Raw genomic sequence first — 18,445 nt, 5'->3', positions numbered from 1 at the left:
AGTCATGCTTATTAAGGATTAAAAATGAATCTTCCAGGGGCTGTACTGGTACCATAGCGGTCATGTTTGTGTGCTCCGCTTTCACAGCCCGGGGTTCATGGGTTCATATCCCGGGTGGGGACCTACACGCTGTTCATCAAGCCATGCTGTGGCGGCATGCCACATACAAAATAGAGGAAGATGGGCACAGATGTCAGCTCAGGGCCAATGTTCCTCAGCAAAAAGGAAGATTGGCAACAGATGTTAGCTCAGAGCCAATCTTCCTCACCAAACCGCCTGAGAAAAAAAAAGAATCTTCCAAATAGGCCTGTACTTAATTTATTAAGATAAGTCCCATTGCTGATTGTTTAGGAAATAGTCTTTATTTAAGCCCAGTAAGGGTCTGGGAAAATGGAATCTCTCAAAGTTGATGGTTCTTAATCTCCTTCATCTGTTAGAGTCAATTGTAAGAAAACACTGCATTCAGTTTTGATATCTCCTAGGCAAGTGCCACACTAAGTATAAAATGTTCCTTCTACAACAGATCAGAATAAATTGCAAGTAGTAAACTACATTACTTCCATAAATGATGTTCTTTCAACTTGAAAGTGTTTATGGACTGTTTCAATTAGTCTTGACCAGAGAAATGGAAAAGTTATGAGACTTTATTTTTAGCACTGTAAAAAGTAGATGGGCAACCATATAATCGAGTTTAAAGCTTACAATATCTTAGATATCACCTAGTCCAACAGCTTTATTTTATATATAAACCCTCTAAGGTGCAAGAAATGTGTCACTTGCCCAACATTAGAATGCATGTCAATTGGAGAAGTGTGACTGGTGTCCATGTTGGAAAACACTAAGTGACTGCTTTTCCATTGCACTCACTGACTAGCTTAGTTTATGTAATTTTCTAAGATAGTCAAATGTTTAAAAGTGACAGAAAGAATCGTGAATTTTCAAAACAAAAGTTAAGTGTAAATATTTATTAGTTTAAGCAACTATGCCATGAGTATATTTATAAACTAAAAGGAAAGATCCAATTTTCCATGAAAGAAAAATAATATTCTTTGTGCATCTGCATTTCTTTCTTTTATTTCTTTAAGTAAAACTAAGACTGCAAGATTTTTTTTAGGGTTTATTATCTAACAGCAGTCACTGTTTCTGTCATAATTAACATTTCTGATTGCTCTTTTTGGGTGGCAGTAAAATCATTTCAGACTGTATTTTATCCCCCTAGTGATGTATATCTACAGCAGTCCAACCACTGTTATAAATTCAATCTGCCCTTTGCTGGAACTGCCTGAGTAGATAAGTAGGAAAATGTAACTGTATATTGCCAACCATAGATGTCGTTAGGCTTTCCACTGAGTTAATGAAAGACTAAGTTTGTGGGAGTGTTGATTTCATTCAATTTTCAAACTGAGTTACTGCAAACCTCCATTAAAAGTTCAAAATATAATGTCAACATTATAGAAGGGCATACTTTCTCTGTACACAAGGCTCCCTAGGTGGCTGTTGCAAATTAAAATGCTAAAAATGAAGACATGGATGCTCAGAAATAAGGACTCATTAAAAGAGAACAGAGGGCAAAATGTGTTACTAGCCTTCTCAAACTTTAGAATTTATTTTAGGTGACAGGATAATTAACAATCTTAATTATACCTATAGAATGAGGAAAACCCAAGAAATATCTCTACTACAAAATTTTACTTAAAAAAATCCTTGTTCTGATATAACATTCAAACTTATGATAAACCAATTTTCTTAACGTTGGGACTCCTCAGAATAAATGCCAAGAAAGGAATTAATTCACCTTTTAGTAACTTGAAGATTGATGTATCATTTTTTTTCCAGTGATTCTTTAAAGTGGCTTTAAAATCTTGTCAAATAATGTGTTCTGGGTTTGTTTGTGGATGATCACCCAATGTGAAAAGGTCTTGCCCTCTAAAAGCAGCAATAATCTCAGCCAGGCCCGATGGCCTGCTGGTTAAATTTTGGCGCTCTCACCGCTTTGGCAGCCTGGGTTCGGTTCCTGGTCGTGGAACCACACCACTCATCTGTCAGTAGCCATGCTGTGACAGCGGCTCACATAGAAGAACTAGAAGGACTTAGAACTAAAACATACAACTATGCAGTGGGGCTTTGGGGAGGACAAAAAAAAAAAAGAGAAAGAGAGAGGAAGATTAGCAACATATGTTAGCTCAGGACTCAGCTCAAGGCAGATCTTTCCCAGCAAAAAAAAGAATCAAAAAAACCCCAGCAATAATCTTAAATACTGTCACTCAGAGTTTTCCCCAGAGTTTAATGATCGTCGGGTAGTAGAGTTTGTCACTTCATGTATCAGTTGAATTTAAGTTAAATTCATCACTACATGGAATCTGGAATAAGAAGTGGTTATATAGGTTGAGGAGTATTTGGCTTACCATTAAATGTTTGCAAGATGATGCAATTAATTTCTTACTGAATAAGTGAGAATGCTTTGATTTTAAAGGGATTGAAAAATAATTCCACTTAGATCTCTCCATGCACTTAATCTCTTAAAAACAAGTATGATCTGTGGTTTCATTGAACTCACTTTAAAATTGTAGAATGAAGATGGTGTAAAAAGGACAAGTCCAAATCAGTGTATGTATTAGTATTTTGTTTTTATTGAGATATAATTGACATATGACATTACACTAGTTTCGGATGTACAAAATAATGATTCGATATTTGTATATATTGTGAAATGATCACCACAATAAATCTAGTTAACATCCATTTCCATATACAGTTACAATTTTTTTCTTGTGATGAGAATTTTAAGATCTACTCTCTTAGCAACTTTAAAATATGCAATACAGGGGCCAGCCCGGTGGCGTAGTGGTTAAGTTCGTGCACTCCGCTTTGGTGGCCTGGGGTTTGCAGGTTTGGATCCCAGGTGCAGACCTATGCACCACTTATCAAACCACGCTGTGGCGGCATCCCACATATAAAGTAGAGGAAGATGGGCATGTATTTTAGCCCAGGGCCAATCTGCCTCTGCAAAAAGACAATGATTGGCAACAGATGTTAGCTCAGGGCTAATCTTCCTCTCCAAAAAAATATATGTACATATATACAATACGGTATTATTAGCTATAGTCACCAGGCTGTACATTACATCCCATGACTTTTTCACTTTATAAGTGGCATTGTGTACCTTTTGACCCCAGTACCCATTCCACTCACTCTCCACTCCTGCCTTTGGCAACCAACAATTTATTCTCTCTGTATCTATGAGTTAGTTGTTTTTTTTTTTTTTTTAGATTCCACACATAAATGAGATCTTACAGTATTTGTCTTTATCTGTCTGACTTATTTTATTTGGCATAATGCCCTCAAAGTCCATCCATATTGTCACAAATGGAAGGACTTCCTTCTTTTTTCTCCATCTCACATCCTCTTTATCCATCCATCCACCAATGGACACTTAGGTTTTTTTCCATGTCTTGGCTGTTATAAATAATGCTGCTGTGAACACAGGAGTGCAGATATCTTTTCAAGTTAGTGTTTTCATTTCCTTCGGATAAATTCCCAGGAGCGGAATTGCTGGCTTTCATGGTAGTTCTATTTTTAAATTTTTCAGAAGCCTCCCTACTGTTTTCTATAGTAACTGTATGAAGTTACATTCCCACCAACAGTGCACCAGGGTTCCCTTTTCTCCATATCTTCGCCAACACTTGTTATTTCTCGTCTTTTTGATAATAGCCACTCTAACAGGTGTGAGGTGATGTCTCATTGTGGTTTTGATTTGCATTTCCTTGATAATTAGTGATACTGAGCACCTTTTCATGTACCTCTTGGCCTCTGTATGTCTTCTTTGGAAAAATGTTTATTCAGACCCTCTACTCATTTTTTAATTGGATTGTTTGTTTTTGCTATTGAGTTGTGTGAGTTTTTTAAATATATTTTGTATATTAACCCCTTATGAGATATATGATTTGTAAGTATTTTTTCCCATTTGGTAGGTTGCTTTTTCATTTTCTTAATGGTTTCCTTTGCTGTGAAGAAGCCTTTTAGTATGATATAGTCCCATTTGTTTATTTTTGTTTTTGTTGCCTTTGCTTTTGGTGCCATGTCCAAAAATCATCTTCAAACTGATGTCAAGGAGCCTACAGCCTATGTTTTCTTCTAGGAGTTTTATGGTTTCGGGTCTTACGTTCAAGTCTTTAATCCATTTTGAGTTGGTTTTTATGTATGGTGTATGATAGTGGTCCACTTTCCTTCTTTTGCATGTGGCTGTCCAATTTTTCCAACACCATTTATTGAAGAGATTGTCCTTTTCCCAGTGTATACTCTTGGCTCCTTCGTCATAAAAGAATTGACTATACTTGTGTGGGTATATTTCTGGTCTCTATTCTGTTCCATTGATTTTTGTGTCTGTTTTTATTCCAATAGCGTACTATTTCGATTACTATGGATTTGCAATATAGTTTGAAATCAGGAACCACGATGCTTTCAGCTTTGTTCTTCTTGCTGCTTTGGCTATTTGGGGTCTTTTGTGGTTCTATGCAAATCTTAAAGAGCTTACATGATGCATTTCCTCAACCACTCAATTTATCAACTGTTAGATGAGCCCACTTGGAAATGATCTCCAAAACTATGAAAGTATAATTATCAAAAAGGTAAAATTTTTACTCTCAGGTAAATGTAAAATGAACATGCATCAAATGTTTTATTTACCCCATTATTAATGAGGGCATTAGGCAATCCACCATGCACAAGTCTATGACAGAATCATATTAACTCTCCAGGCAGTAGTTGTGAGAGATGAATCCAAGGTTCTTTCCCTTCCCACAACACCTTTAGTGTGGAGGACAGATTACTATGTTATAGTTATCCCTTTTTATTCTGATACCAAATGTTCTGACACCAAATATCAGCCATAACTTTGAACAAGTATAAATTTTAAAAATGTAAAATCATAACTTTTATGCAAACATAAAATGAGCATATATCAAAGATCTTATTTTTAATCCGTTAAATAATGGATAAATTAATTTGTTATGATTCTTTCAATGAACATCTGAGACTAGATTACTTATAGTCAATTTAACAAAGAAATATTAGTATAACATTGCTGGGTTAGATATAAAACTGGTTAACGCTCAACAGGCCATAAATCTTTGGAGCAATCTGTTCCACTAGACAAAATTTCTTTGTATCACTACAGAATGAACATCTACACCTTAAGAAGAAAATTTACCTAGTTTGAAACTATTAATCAATAGTAAAAAGTGAGGTAAAGTAAGTACATTACCTTAGAGTATAAACTTTTTGTCACTATTTTAATATCAGAAGAACTTGCCTCTAAAATTTTTGTCTCATTTTTGCCGTGTTTTGGATAATGATTTTTTCTGATAACCTTTGTCAACAGTCTTTCCCACATGACTATTTCATATTGCCAAATCTCCTGGTGTAAATATCTATTTTAGTGATTTTGCAAACCCCTTTCTCTTGGCTTGAGGTGAGAGGGGAAAACATCTCTTCCTTCCTCATGGTCATGAGGGAAAAATATGTTATGCTGACAACTCTCCCTGATGAAATCTTCTCATCCGAAGTTCAGTCCTATCATTTTATACTCTGGATATGGGTGATCACTAATATAGGCAGAGTTGTTATGTAAAAAGCATGAAGTGTCATTTACCTTTCTTTTGGATAAAGAGGTGTTTGTAATCATTTGTATATTTCTTAAACTTTGGGGATCAGCCAAAACAGTTACAGAGAGAGTTCCTATTAACATTCTGTTGTAGCTTTACATATTTCATTTAAAAATATTCCACTCTCTATAATGTCTTGAAAAATGTCTCTAAAGCCAGTAACTAATTAGTTATCACCCTATGATGAGTTCTATTTGGAGAGCCCCTTATCTCCCCTTATCTCTAAATTGTGAGCACACTGGGCTCTTATCTGTAATTTGAACTAAACAAAAGTTTCAGCGTATAATTAAATATCAATACTATATTGAACTGTAAACTCATTTCCTGGTTCAGACCTGAGCTGAAAAGGTAGCCCCTGTAGCTGTGGTTCTCAAATGACAAACTGTGTATGTGCAGTGTCGATATCATTGGGGGCACTCATGAAAAATACAAATTATTGGGCCTCTACGCAATTTTATCAATCACTATCTTGGGGGACTGAGTTAGAAATCTGTACTTTTGACAGTTCCATAGGTGATTACAATGCCCACCCAGGTTTTGGAAGGTGTGATTTGTTGTTTAATGTTCATGTTTTTGATGCTTCCTATGGATCCAATTAGAGCATCGCTCCTTGCAGCAGCAGGTATCTTTTTATTATTTAGCCATTTTATGAAAATGTTCCTTTGGCTCTTTCCCGGCCCCCCTTACACACATGCAGAATAGAATCACTAGGACAAAATTCAAACTTTCCAAGTCAATTATAAATGATACTACTCAAAATATTCAGTCAATATCTTCATTTTATTTAAATATTCTAATATTGTTTTTTATATTTTAAAAATAATGGGAGTTTCACATTTTACTATGGACACATAGTTAAATATAATGGAAATGTCCTCTGTTTTCATTCAGGTCATTATTTTATAGATAGATGATAAAAGCTATAAATAGCTAAATAGATAGTCACGTTCAACATCAGCAATCAGAAGTCTACCTCCTGAATGTATCAGAAGCTCTTTGAGTAATCAACACAGATGAGAGAGTGATGCTCCTTGGATGATGGGATAACACTCTGGGTAGTTTAATAGAACTACCAGTTATCTCTTGTGGCCTCTGGGCCTTGACAGTGGGATGTGGATTTTGGCCTCATACTTTTATATATGTTTAAGGGCAGCTGTTCACAGGCTGGTTCTCTAACATAAAATTATGTTCAGTTTATGCCATATGGCTACTTAATCTGGTCATCTGACCTAACTAGCATATAGCCAAGAAAAAGTTGGAGTTTTAGGGAAGTAACACAATGACAGTTTCTGAACTATGACTACAGACATGACACTGAAGATCTTAACAAGCCTACTTTTTCATGCTTTTCTATTGTCTTTTCCTTTCTCGGACATCATGCCCAGACACACAGACATATTTACGCTTCTATTTGTGCCCTGTTTCTTGTGTCCCTGTGATAGTTCATATATTGGGGAGTGAACTTCATATCTGCGGGGAGTGAACTTCTTCCACTGTCACGTGATCAATTCTCTTTCAACTTTAAGATTCAGCTTAGAAGACAACTCATTCCAGATGACTCAAGTCATTATTTCTTTTTCTTCATAAAAAGTACACTTTTCATATACTATCATAAAAGTTTACAGATGAATGTCATAGAGTTTATAAAATTTTACCCAAATTATTTACTTGTCTGTCATCTCTACTAGTCAAACTGGTCCTTGGACATTTTATCTCTTTCAATATGATCACCTGATAGGAAGCTTGGAACACAGCAAGCATGCAAATAAGGATTGATGATTAAGTTAGTTATGCTAATTCTGCATGCCTGTATCCAAGCCTGTTGATAATTTTCATGCTTTTAAAATGGAGAAACAGGAGAAATGATGACGATTTTATCCTAAAGTAATTTTGCTAAAAATTTTCCATGTAATGTTATTGTATTTTCCCATTGCCTTAAATAATATTTTCAGTTATATATGTTATATGTGTTTCCATTTTAGATCACTTCTCAAATAATTGTGTCAGTTCTCTAATAGACAAATTTTCAGTAACTTTAAAGTGTGTGAAATTATATATATCAGTTCTCCTTGACATTTAAATATTTACACATTACATTTATAATTTTCTATCAAATGAATAATCATGAAAATATGTATATATTTATTGTATATAAAATATATAGATGATAAGAAGTTCATAATTATTCCCTCTTATTTGTTAGTTGAGCAAAGAATTGTAGTATTTGGTAAAATTTCTCTCAGAACCATAGAACATCTGAACATACATACATCAGGACAATACATCTGAACATGTATTGGTTTAAAGGATTTACCAAATATTTTTGCCATTTTCAAGTTTTTTGAATTATGAAATTTGAATCATCCATTAATGATGCTACTAATAGGATTCCAAAGATTTATTTGTAGAATGATTTCATAAACCATACTCCTTTAGAATTAGGAAGTAAAATACTAAGGAATTTTGAATTTATACCAGCAAAAACTTAATCTTAATTCGATAACTAATGATTTTATGATTTGAAACAAATATGTTTATTTTTACCATTTTAAATTCCTCGCTATAAAAATCTAAAATGCTCAATTTATGTTTTTACAATGTGTTGATGACAAATAAAATTACAGTTCTATTACATTGTTTAATGACATTGTTCGATTACTGAGATTGGTACATTTTTCAATGTTTCCTTTTTTGGTCCTCTAATTGGAATGTTTGAGAAAAAAGATATGATGGGAAAGCTGTGATTATAGTGCCTAAAGTGAGATTATTTTTTCTCTACAATTTTGACTAGTAAACTTTAAAAGCCTATGACGAACTTTAACTTAGTTCCAACGAGATAATATAATATAGATTTCTTGGTTCTAAATCTTGAAATGACAAACGTGAAGTTGGAATTAACTATAGCTATCATATAAAACTAAGCTTACTACATTCATAATAAGATAATTTTCGGGGCTGGCCTAGTAGTGCAAGCGGTCAAGTGCTCCCGTTCCGCTGCTGTGGCTCGGGGTTTGCCGGTTTGGATCCCGGGCGCGCATCATCGCACTGCTTGTCAAACCATGCTGTGGCGGTGTCCCATATAAAGTAGAGGAAGATGGGCATGGATGTTAGCCCAGGGCCAGTCTTCCTCAGCAAAAAAAAAAAAAAAAGAGGAGGATTGGCAGATGTTAGCTCAGGGCTGATCTTCCTCACAAAAAAAAAAAAAACCAGATGATTTTCCACAGTAACATAAGGGGATACTCTAGCTTAGTTGCATTTTCAATTAACAATGTACAACATAGACGTGATTTAATACCTAGGGAAAAATATGTGCTCACTTCATTTCACTACTTTTGGAAACATGAGTTAGTGTAATAGCATTATCTCAGGCTACATTCAACCTTCTCCAATGTAAATTATCTTTCTCAGAATGTTAAAAATTTCAGCTGTCTATTGAAGTAAAACATCACATCTATACTTGGAAAGAAATCATGTATATTGTCTTAGGAAAGTTTTGTTTTTTTTTTTGAAGTGTAGTGTTTCCTTTGGTAACTTAGCCTTGTTAAAATAGTTTTGGTAAGCTTGCAGCACTTACGTTTTCCAAACATAATTTGAAGTAATTTTCTTCTTATAGTAAGATCTTCTTATCTATAAGAGGCAATATGCCTGTCATCTCCAGGTGATTTATTCCTTGACTTTGGAACTAGTCATGATAAAGTATGAATTGAAATACATTTATAAACTGTCTCCTTCCAAAAAGTATCTGAGAGACTTACAAGGAAAACAAATTGAAGAAAATGGGAGCAACTGATAAGGGTTAATATGATTGGTTTCTGGCAATCTGCAAAATGAGGTAAACATGGAAAATAATGAGGCAATATATAATTTCCTTAGGAAAAAAAAATAAAATTCTGAATAAATAATTCACATGACCTACCACAGTGTGAGATGTGATGCTTCAGTCTTTGTCTCCTTTTTGACCCAATTTCATTTCTTTGAAGACTTCCCTTTGTTGATTCCATGTGGTTCTGGTGGGATTGTACATCATAGAAACCACTCTCCTTCAAATCTCAGGGGTGTTGGACTTACGACCAAGGCTAGATTGATTAGGTACTCCCTGTCAAGAAGTTGAGTCTTGAGCAGAGACCCAGCACTGAGGAATTTTTGACCTGAGATACCCACTGGCATTGATCTCGGGAGGAGCCCTCAAGCCTCTCCTAGTGAGATCTCAGAGACGCTTCAGGTCCTCTCCTTTGCAACGCCTGGCTATTCTGTTTCTCATCTGATTCTTAGTTTATTCGTTCAGTAAATGCTTATGCCCTAAGCTTAAAATTCAATACCACTAAATGATTTAGGCATTATTTAGAACGATAAATGAAACAAAATTTGTAGTGAACAGTGTCGTCAACATCAACGTTTTTAGCAAAGAAGTCTGCGCAAGACTGGTGGTCTGTTTTAAGTAAGAATGAGGACTAGAGAGCATATTCCTTAGATTACTTAATTCCCATTTCTTTCATATTTCACAATAAAGAAATAAAACCTTGGCCCTGCTGTTGTATTGGTGGAAACCTTTCAGCTTTATTAATGTAAAAATATATTTTGGAGATGATGTATCAACACAAATGAACGGACACGTTATTAATTGGTGTCACAATATTTACTTGTATGAATAAATTATATATTTTAAAATACAATTTGCTATTGTTGGTCATTTAGGTCAGTTCCAAATTTTGCTATTATAAAAAGTTCTGTACATACATGTCAGTGTTTTTCTATTTTTTGTGTGCGTATACAGAATAAGTTCCAGGAGTTGTATTTTTGAGTCTAAAATAGTGTACATTTTACATTTTGATTGATATTGTCAAATTTCTTTCTAAAAGTACAATACTAAATATTGAATGGATAATACACAACATACAAAATGTATTGCATTTGTGATTTTTTTATAAATAATATGTAATTAAGTAGCACTGACACACAAAAGGAAGATGAGAACCATCTTTTTTCCTGAACAGATAATAGTTATGATGAAAAGATTTGTTAAAAATTCCAAATTTTTGCCACTAATTTAAAATTCAAATTTAATCATATATTAAAGTCTAACATGAATTAGGTTCAATTCTCTATTTTTTATTCAATTTTGTTTAGGTTCTATTCCTTTTCCAGTGTTAAATTGTTTTAGTTACTTTTCTTAAGAATATTTCCCTACCTGCTTCCCATTTTCAACCTCCCAATTATTAATTATATTTTGTTCTTCTACAGTTAACATATTTTACTTTATTTTTAACCTTTATCATTTTAAATTAGATATTAAAATTCCCTGCAATTATTAACTTTTACTATATAATTTGTCACATCATTAAGAAAAAATACAGAAATTGACATGCTATTACTTTCTGTCACTTTACACTTTTTATATAATTTCTACTTGGTCTTTATTTATAACATATATTGGGTAAAACTGTATGAAATTGGTATTTCTGTTGATGAAGAATTTCTTATATCAGCTATCCTATATGATTCAACATATTATATTCTGTTACTCATAATTCTCACAGCTCTTTAACATTAGTTCCAAATTCTATAGTTAATATTCAATATTAAAGATGCAACATGTTTACTATAGTTTCTCAATTATCTATTGTTGCCCTCTCTGCAAAAGGCTTATGATTGTGATATTTCCTGAGCTAATAGATCATTCAAAATGATTGCCATTTCCATCATACTGTGCTAAGAATTTTGATGGGTACAATATTCTTGGACAACAGTTTTGTGTGTGTGCATGTGTGTTAGTATAGGTATATTTATATTTATTATGATGTAATTCAAATACATAAAATTTACCACTTGAAAGTGAAAAATTAAGTGTTTTTTAGTATATTGCCAAGTCTGTACAACCATCACAACTAATTCCGGAATATTTTCAACACTCCAAAAAGAAACCCCATACCAGTTAGCAATCAGTCCTCATGCTCTCTTCTCCTTGGCAACGAGTAATCTACTTTCCGACTGTATTGATTTGCTTAATCTGGATATTTCATATAAATGGAATCATACAATATGTGTCCTTTTGTGTTTGGCTTCTTTCACAGCATATTTTCAAGGTTCATTGATGTTTATCATGCATCAGCTCTTTATTCTTTTTTATGGGTGAATAATATTCATAATGGGTGAATAATTTTATATATACAGTCATCCTTTGATGAGCAATTGGGTTGCTCCCATCTTTTGGCTATTGTGAATAATGTTGCCATAAATATTCATGTATAAGTTTTTGTTTGAACATCTATTTTCAATTCTTTTAATTCTTATATAATTCCTGTATACCTAGGAGTGGAATTGTTGGATGACGTAGTAATTCTATGTTTAACTTTTTGAGGAACTGCCCAACTGTTTTCTGCAGTGGCTACAATCATGTTATATTCCCTGCAGCAACGTATAAGAGTTCCAATTCCTCCACATCTTCAGCAATGCTTATTATTTTATGTTTGTTTTAAAATTATTATACCATTCTTGTGGGGATGATACGGTATCACATTATTATTTTGATTTGCATCTCTCAGTGACAATGATATCTTTTCATCTGCTTTTTGACCATTTGCATATCTTCTTTGGAGACATATCTATTCAAATACTTTTCTCATTTTAAGTTGGATTATTTATCTTTTTATGTTGAGCTGTTACAATTCTTTATGTATTTTGGATACTAGACTTTCACTATACATATGACTTGCAAACATTTTCTTCTATTCTGTGGGTTATCTTTTTACTTTATGAATAGTGCCTTTTGAGCACAAAAGTTTTTATGTTTGATGAGTTCCAATTTATCTATTTTTTTCTTTGGTTGCTTATGTTTTTGGAGTCACTTCTAAGAAATCGTCGCCTAATCCAAGGTCACAAAAATCTACACCTATGTTTTCTTTTAAGAGTCTTATAATTTTGTGTCTTAGCATTAGGTATTTGATCAGTTTTGAGTTAATTCTTGTATATAGTGTAAGGTAGGGGTTCAAGTTCATTCTTTTGCACACGAATATCCAGTTGACCCAGCAACTGGATGAAAAGATGATTTTTTGAAAAGATGATTCTTTTTCCCTTAGCACCTGTGTTGAGAATCAATTGACCATAAAAGTGAAGGTTTATTTCTGGACTCTAAATTCTACTCCATTGATCTATACATCTATCCTTATGTCAGTACTACTCTTTTTTTTATTCCTGTAGCTGTGTTAGTAGGTTATGGAGTTGGGAAGTATGAGTCCTATAATATTCTATGTTTTCTAGATTTGAGGGGCTATCGTGGGTCCCTTACATATCCAAGTGAATATTAGGATCAGTTCTGTATTATTATTTCCATAAACAAAAAAAAAAAGGAGTTGGAATTTTGATAGAGATTATATTAAATATGTAGATCAAGTTGGGTGTATTGTTATCTTAACAATATTAAGACTTCCTAAACATGAATGAGATGTCTTTCCATTTATTTAAGTCTTTTTTAATTTCCTTAGGGAATGATTCATAGTTTTAAGTGTACAAATCTTTCACTTCCTTGTTTAAACTTATTCCTAACCATTTTATTCTTCTTTTTGATGCCATTATAAATAGAATTGTTTTCTTAATTTTATGTTTGGATAGTAAACTGCTAGTGTATTGAAATACAATTGATTTTGGTGTATTGATCTTGTGTCCTGCAGCCTTGCAGAACTTGTTAATCATTTTTAATATACTTTGTGGATTCTTTATGGATTTCTGTATATAAAATCATGTCATCTGCAAATAGGGATAGTTTTACTTCTTATTCTCCAATCTGGATTATTTGCATTTCTTTTTCTTGCCTATGGCCCTGTCTAGAACCTCCAATACAACGTTGAATAAAAGTGACAAGAGCTGACTTTCTTATTTTTTTCTTCATCTTCAGGTAAAAGCTCTCAGTCTCTCACCATTAAGGATGGTGTTAGTTATGCATTATCTGTAGATGTCATTTCTCAGTTTATGAAATTTCCCGTTTTTATGTAGTTTATTGAGTATTTTATCATAAAAGAGTGTTGAATTTTATCAAATGTATCTTCTACATCTATAGAGATTGTCATGTACGTATTTTTTCCCATTATTCTGTAAATACAGTGTATTGCATTGATTGATTTCTGTATGTTGAACTAACCTTACATTCCTGAGATAAATCCCACTTGCTCATGGTATATAATCCTTTAAATATGCTGCTGAATTTGGTTTGCTAATATTTTGTTGAGACTGTCTGTGTCAATATACATAGAGGACCCTGGCACGTAGTATTTTCTTGTGAGAACTTTGTCTGACTTTACTATCAGGATAATATTGGCCTCCTAAAATGAGTTAAGAAGTATCACTTCATCTCCTCTATTTTTTCTAAGTGCTTGGGAAGTATTGGTGTTGATTCTTTAAATGTGTGGTTGAATTCACCAGTGAAGTTATCTGGTCCTGAGTGATTCTTTGTGTGAAGTTTTTCTTATTACAAATTCAATCTGTTTAGTTGTTTATAGATCTATTCAGATTTTTTTTTCTACTAAGTTTTGGTAGTGTGTGTCTTTCTAGAAATTTACTCACTGTTATCTAATTGGTTGGCATATAATTGTTCAAAGTATTCCTTTATAATCCACTTTTATTTCTGTAAAGTCTGTAGTAATGGTCTATTTTTAATTGCTGATTTTAGCAATTTGAAATGTTTCTCTTTTTCCTTGGTCAGTGTAGCTAAAGAGTTGTCAATTTTGTGTATCTTTTCAAAGAATCAATTTTTGATTTTGTTGATTTTTTTCTATATTTTTTATATTTCAATTTTTTGTTCTCTAATCTTTACTACTTCCTTCTTCTGCTTGCTTTGGATCTAGTTTGCAGTTCTTTTTCTACTTTAAGGTTGAAGATTAGGTTATTGATTTGAGATCTATCTTCTTTTTTATTGTAGGAAATTACAGGTATAAATTTCCATCTGAACATTGTTTTCATTGCATGCAATAAGTATTGACGTTACAAAATATTTTGTAATTCGCTTGTGATTTATTCTTTGGTTAATTAGGAGTGAGTTGTTTAATTACCACATATTTGTGAATTTCTTAAACTTTCTTCTGTTATTTCTAATTTCATTTCATGTGGTGGGAGAACATACTTTGTATGATTTCAATACCTTAAAATTTATTAAGGCTTGTTTTATGAACAAACATATGATCTATCCTAGAAAATGTTCCATAAGGACTTGAGAAGAATGTGTATTCTTTTGTTGGGTGGAGTGTCTGTTAGTTCTAGTTGGCTTATAGTGTTGTTAAGTCTTCTATTTCCTTCATATCTTCTGTTTAGTTCTATCCATTATTGAAAGTAGAGTATTGAGATCTCTAAATATTATTGTGGAAACGTCTCTTTCTGCCTTCAGTTCTGTTAGTTGGTACACTTGGTGTTGGTACATTTGGTGGTGTCAGGCCTCTGAGGCTCCATTTACTTTTCTTCATTCTTCTTTTCTGTTTCTCAGACTGGATTATCTGAATTGATCTTTTCTCAAGTTTGCTAATTCTTTTTTCTGCCTGTATAAATCTGCTGTTGATCCTTTCTACTGAATTTTTTACTTCAGATATTTTACTTTTCAACTACAGGACTTTTATTCAAGCTCTTTATAATTTCTATCTATTGATATATCTATATTCAATATATTCAATAGATATATTTAATATATCTCTTGATATTCTATATTTGTTGAGACAACATTCTCATATACTCCTTTAATTATTTAGACTTGGTCTCATTTAGCTCTTTGAACATGTTTAAAATAGCTAATTTAAAGTCTGTGTCTAGTAAGTCCTACATCTAGGCTTCTTCATGGACAGTTTTGATTGATTGATTTTTTTTTCTTTGTGTAGGTTACGCTTCCTTGATTCATAATGTATTGATGAAAAATAATATAATGAGCAGCTCTGGAAATTAGATACTCCTCCTCCCCAGAATTTGTTGTTGTTGTTTCTACTTTTTTCTAAAAGATAGCTGAAATAAAACAAACCAAACGATAAATTGGGTGTTTAGCATAAAATTCATGACAACAATGGCACAACGGATAAGAGGGAGCAATTGATTATACACAATTAAAAATTTTTTACACTAAACATGAGGTGGTATAATATGTGAAGCTGCTTTTAGATTATTTTAAAATGTATGTTGTAAACCCTAGAGCAAGCACCAAGCAATATTTTAAAATAACATAGCCAATAAATGAGATAAAATGGAATCATTAAAAAACTTCTAAATCAAAACCAGAGAAGACTAAAAAAGAGAAAAAAGAAACAAGGACAAAATGGAACAAATAGAAAACAGTTAACAAGACACTAAATGCACTCTAACCACCTAAATAACCATGTGAATATCAATGATCTAAACCCACTAGTTAAAAGAGAATCTTATGTTAGATAAAAAATAATGATCCAACTATATGTTGTCAGTAAGAAATCCACTACAAATGTAAGACTTTGATAGGTTAAGGTAAAAGGATGGAGAACGATGCAACAATTAACCAAAAGAAATCTGGAGTAACTGTATTAATTTCAGACAAATTATACTTTAGAACAAGAAAATTTTTCAGGGATAAGGAGTAATATTACATAATGATAAAAGGGGTAAATTTTCCAAAAATACTTAAGAATCCTAAATATGTATGCATGTAGCAATAGAACATCAAAATACATGAGGAAATAATGGATAGAACTGAGAGGAGAAATAGACAAATTTGCAATACATTTAGAGATATTACTATGCCTCTCTCAGTAATTGATAGAACAAGTAGCCAGAAAGCCAGTAATGAAATAGAAAACCTAAAAAGTACTATCAGCCAATTAGATCTAATTGAGAGTTATAGAACACTCCACCTACGAATAGCAGAACACATTCTTCTCAAGTGCACAGGGAACATGCGTCTAGATAGACTTCATCTTGGGATATAAAACAAACCTTCACAAATTTAAAAGGATGGAAATTATGCAGAGTATGTTCTTGGACCATAACAACATTAAACTAGAAGTCAATAATATAAAGATATCTGGAAAATCTCCAACTATTTAGAAATTAAAAAATACACTTCTATCTAATCCATGAGTCAAAAAGAAAGTCTCAAGGGCAACTACTTTAAATTTAATTTAAAGTAATTAGATTAGCTGCCTTTTTTCTCCAGCTTGCCCCTTAGCTTTAGAGAATGGTAATCGATAGCGGTGGTGAGACAGTGAATGGTAAAGTTATATATTACGACTCCCTGCCTACCTGCTTAAGATGATCTTCCACAAAATCATTTTTGGATGGTAATAAGTGTGAATGTCAGATTTTGACCCCTCACCTTCTTTTCCAATATTGGGAGGAGCACAGCTATTATAGATGGAGTTTAAGAGCAGTACTGATTTTAAACATGCTTTCTTTCTGAACTCCTGTTAAGACATAATGGTATGTGTTGGATTTCTGCTAGCATCTTTCCCTCCTTATTCTTACTTGTTTGGGTAGGATTTTATTAAAGGAGGTTTTGTCATCCAGTTTCTCTGTACCCTTTTACTCAGGACTTTTTCCCATGTTTGTAGTTGTTTTTTTTCCTTTAATTATGCCATATTTTGTTTACGGTGAGAGATTTTTCATTCAACAATAAGTTTATAGCATTTTGTAACAAGATTTCAACTTGACTAATTTGATGAATGACTTTACAGGGCAAATTTGAAGGTGAATTGTCAATTTCAAAAATAACTTGGTTGAGAAAAGAACTTGGCATGAAGTGAAAAATCATTCTCAGAGCTGTGACTGATTTCTAAGCCCACTACGCAATTCTGTTAATCTAATCATTGAAGAAAAAGAAATAATCTCTAAGACATTATTCGCTAGGCCTACCCCTTGCAGAGAGAAGATGGATATTCAAAAGCACTGTGCTAGGAGCAACATCTAATATTAACAGCAATTTCTTAATTTGGTCCATTAGATTTTCCTTTTATCACATTTCACCTTATTTCTTCAGAACATCATAAATAATGTTTTATCTTGAAAGGAACCTTTGAAGATACAGCTTTTGATATACCCTTAGAGGATATTCTTCATGTCTGATACACATGCCCAGTTAAAATTCCTAAATATTACTCATAGTACCTGTCATCATTTTTTTCCCTAAAATCTTTAATATATTTCATGGGCTCACCTAATATAAAGGGTAAACATTAATTTTAGTTACTAAAGAGATCCAGGAAATTATTTCTCATTGTTATTCCTTTTCTATTATCACCGCTTCTGAATCTATAGCCTTTTTTCCCCACATATTTTCCTTTTTCCTCAGGTGAATATGAGTATATTAAGCATCAAGTGTGGTATGAAACTTTTAATTTATTTAGCACTTCAAATATACTAAATACTTACTAATTACAAATTAAAATTTAAAAATAAGTATACTGCTTTAGCTTGAAATTTTGAAGTCTGCGTTTATTTAAAGGCTTTTATATGTTATAATATTCATAATTTTATAATACATAACATTATATATATTATATATAGAGAGAGAATATTAATATTCTTGGTGGTAACTAATGGATCAAAAACTAATGTAATCGCATTAGATATGCCAATAAAAAAGATATATGTATGGAGAGAGAGAGAGAGAGAAAGAGACATATCCAATATGTGAAAAATAGGAGTAGTTCCGATTTAGTAGAAGCTTTTTTTTTGGTTGGGTGTAGGACATTAGTGAAATTTTATTTTGTTTTAAATATCTTCCACTGCTGGTCATACTCCTAACAACTTAAACAGGTTAAACAACAGAATATTCTTTATGAGAGCCT

The sequence above is a fragment of the Diceros bicornis genome, chromosome 1, assembly GCF_020826845.1.
Source record: "Diceros bicornis minor isolate mBicDic1 chromosome 1, mDicBic1.mat.cur, whole genome shotgun sequence".
NCBI lineage: Eukaryota > Metazoa > Chordata > Mammalia > Perissodactyla > Rhinocerotidae > Diceros > Diceros bicornis.
Note: the sequence above shows the minus strand (reverse complement) of the source record.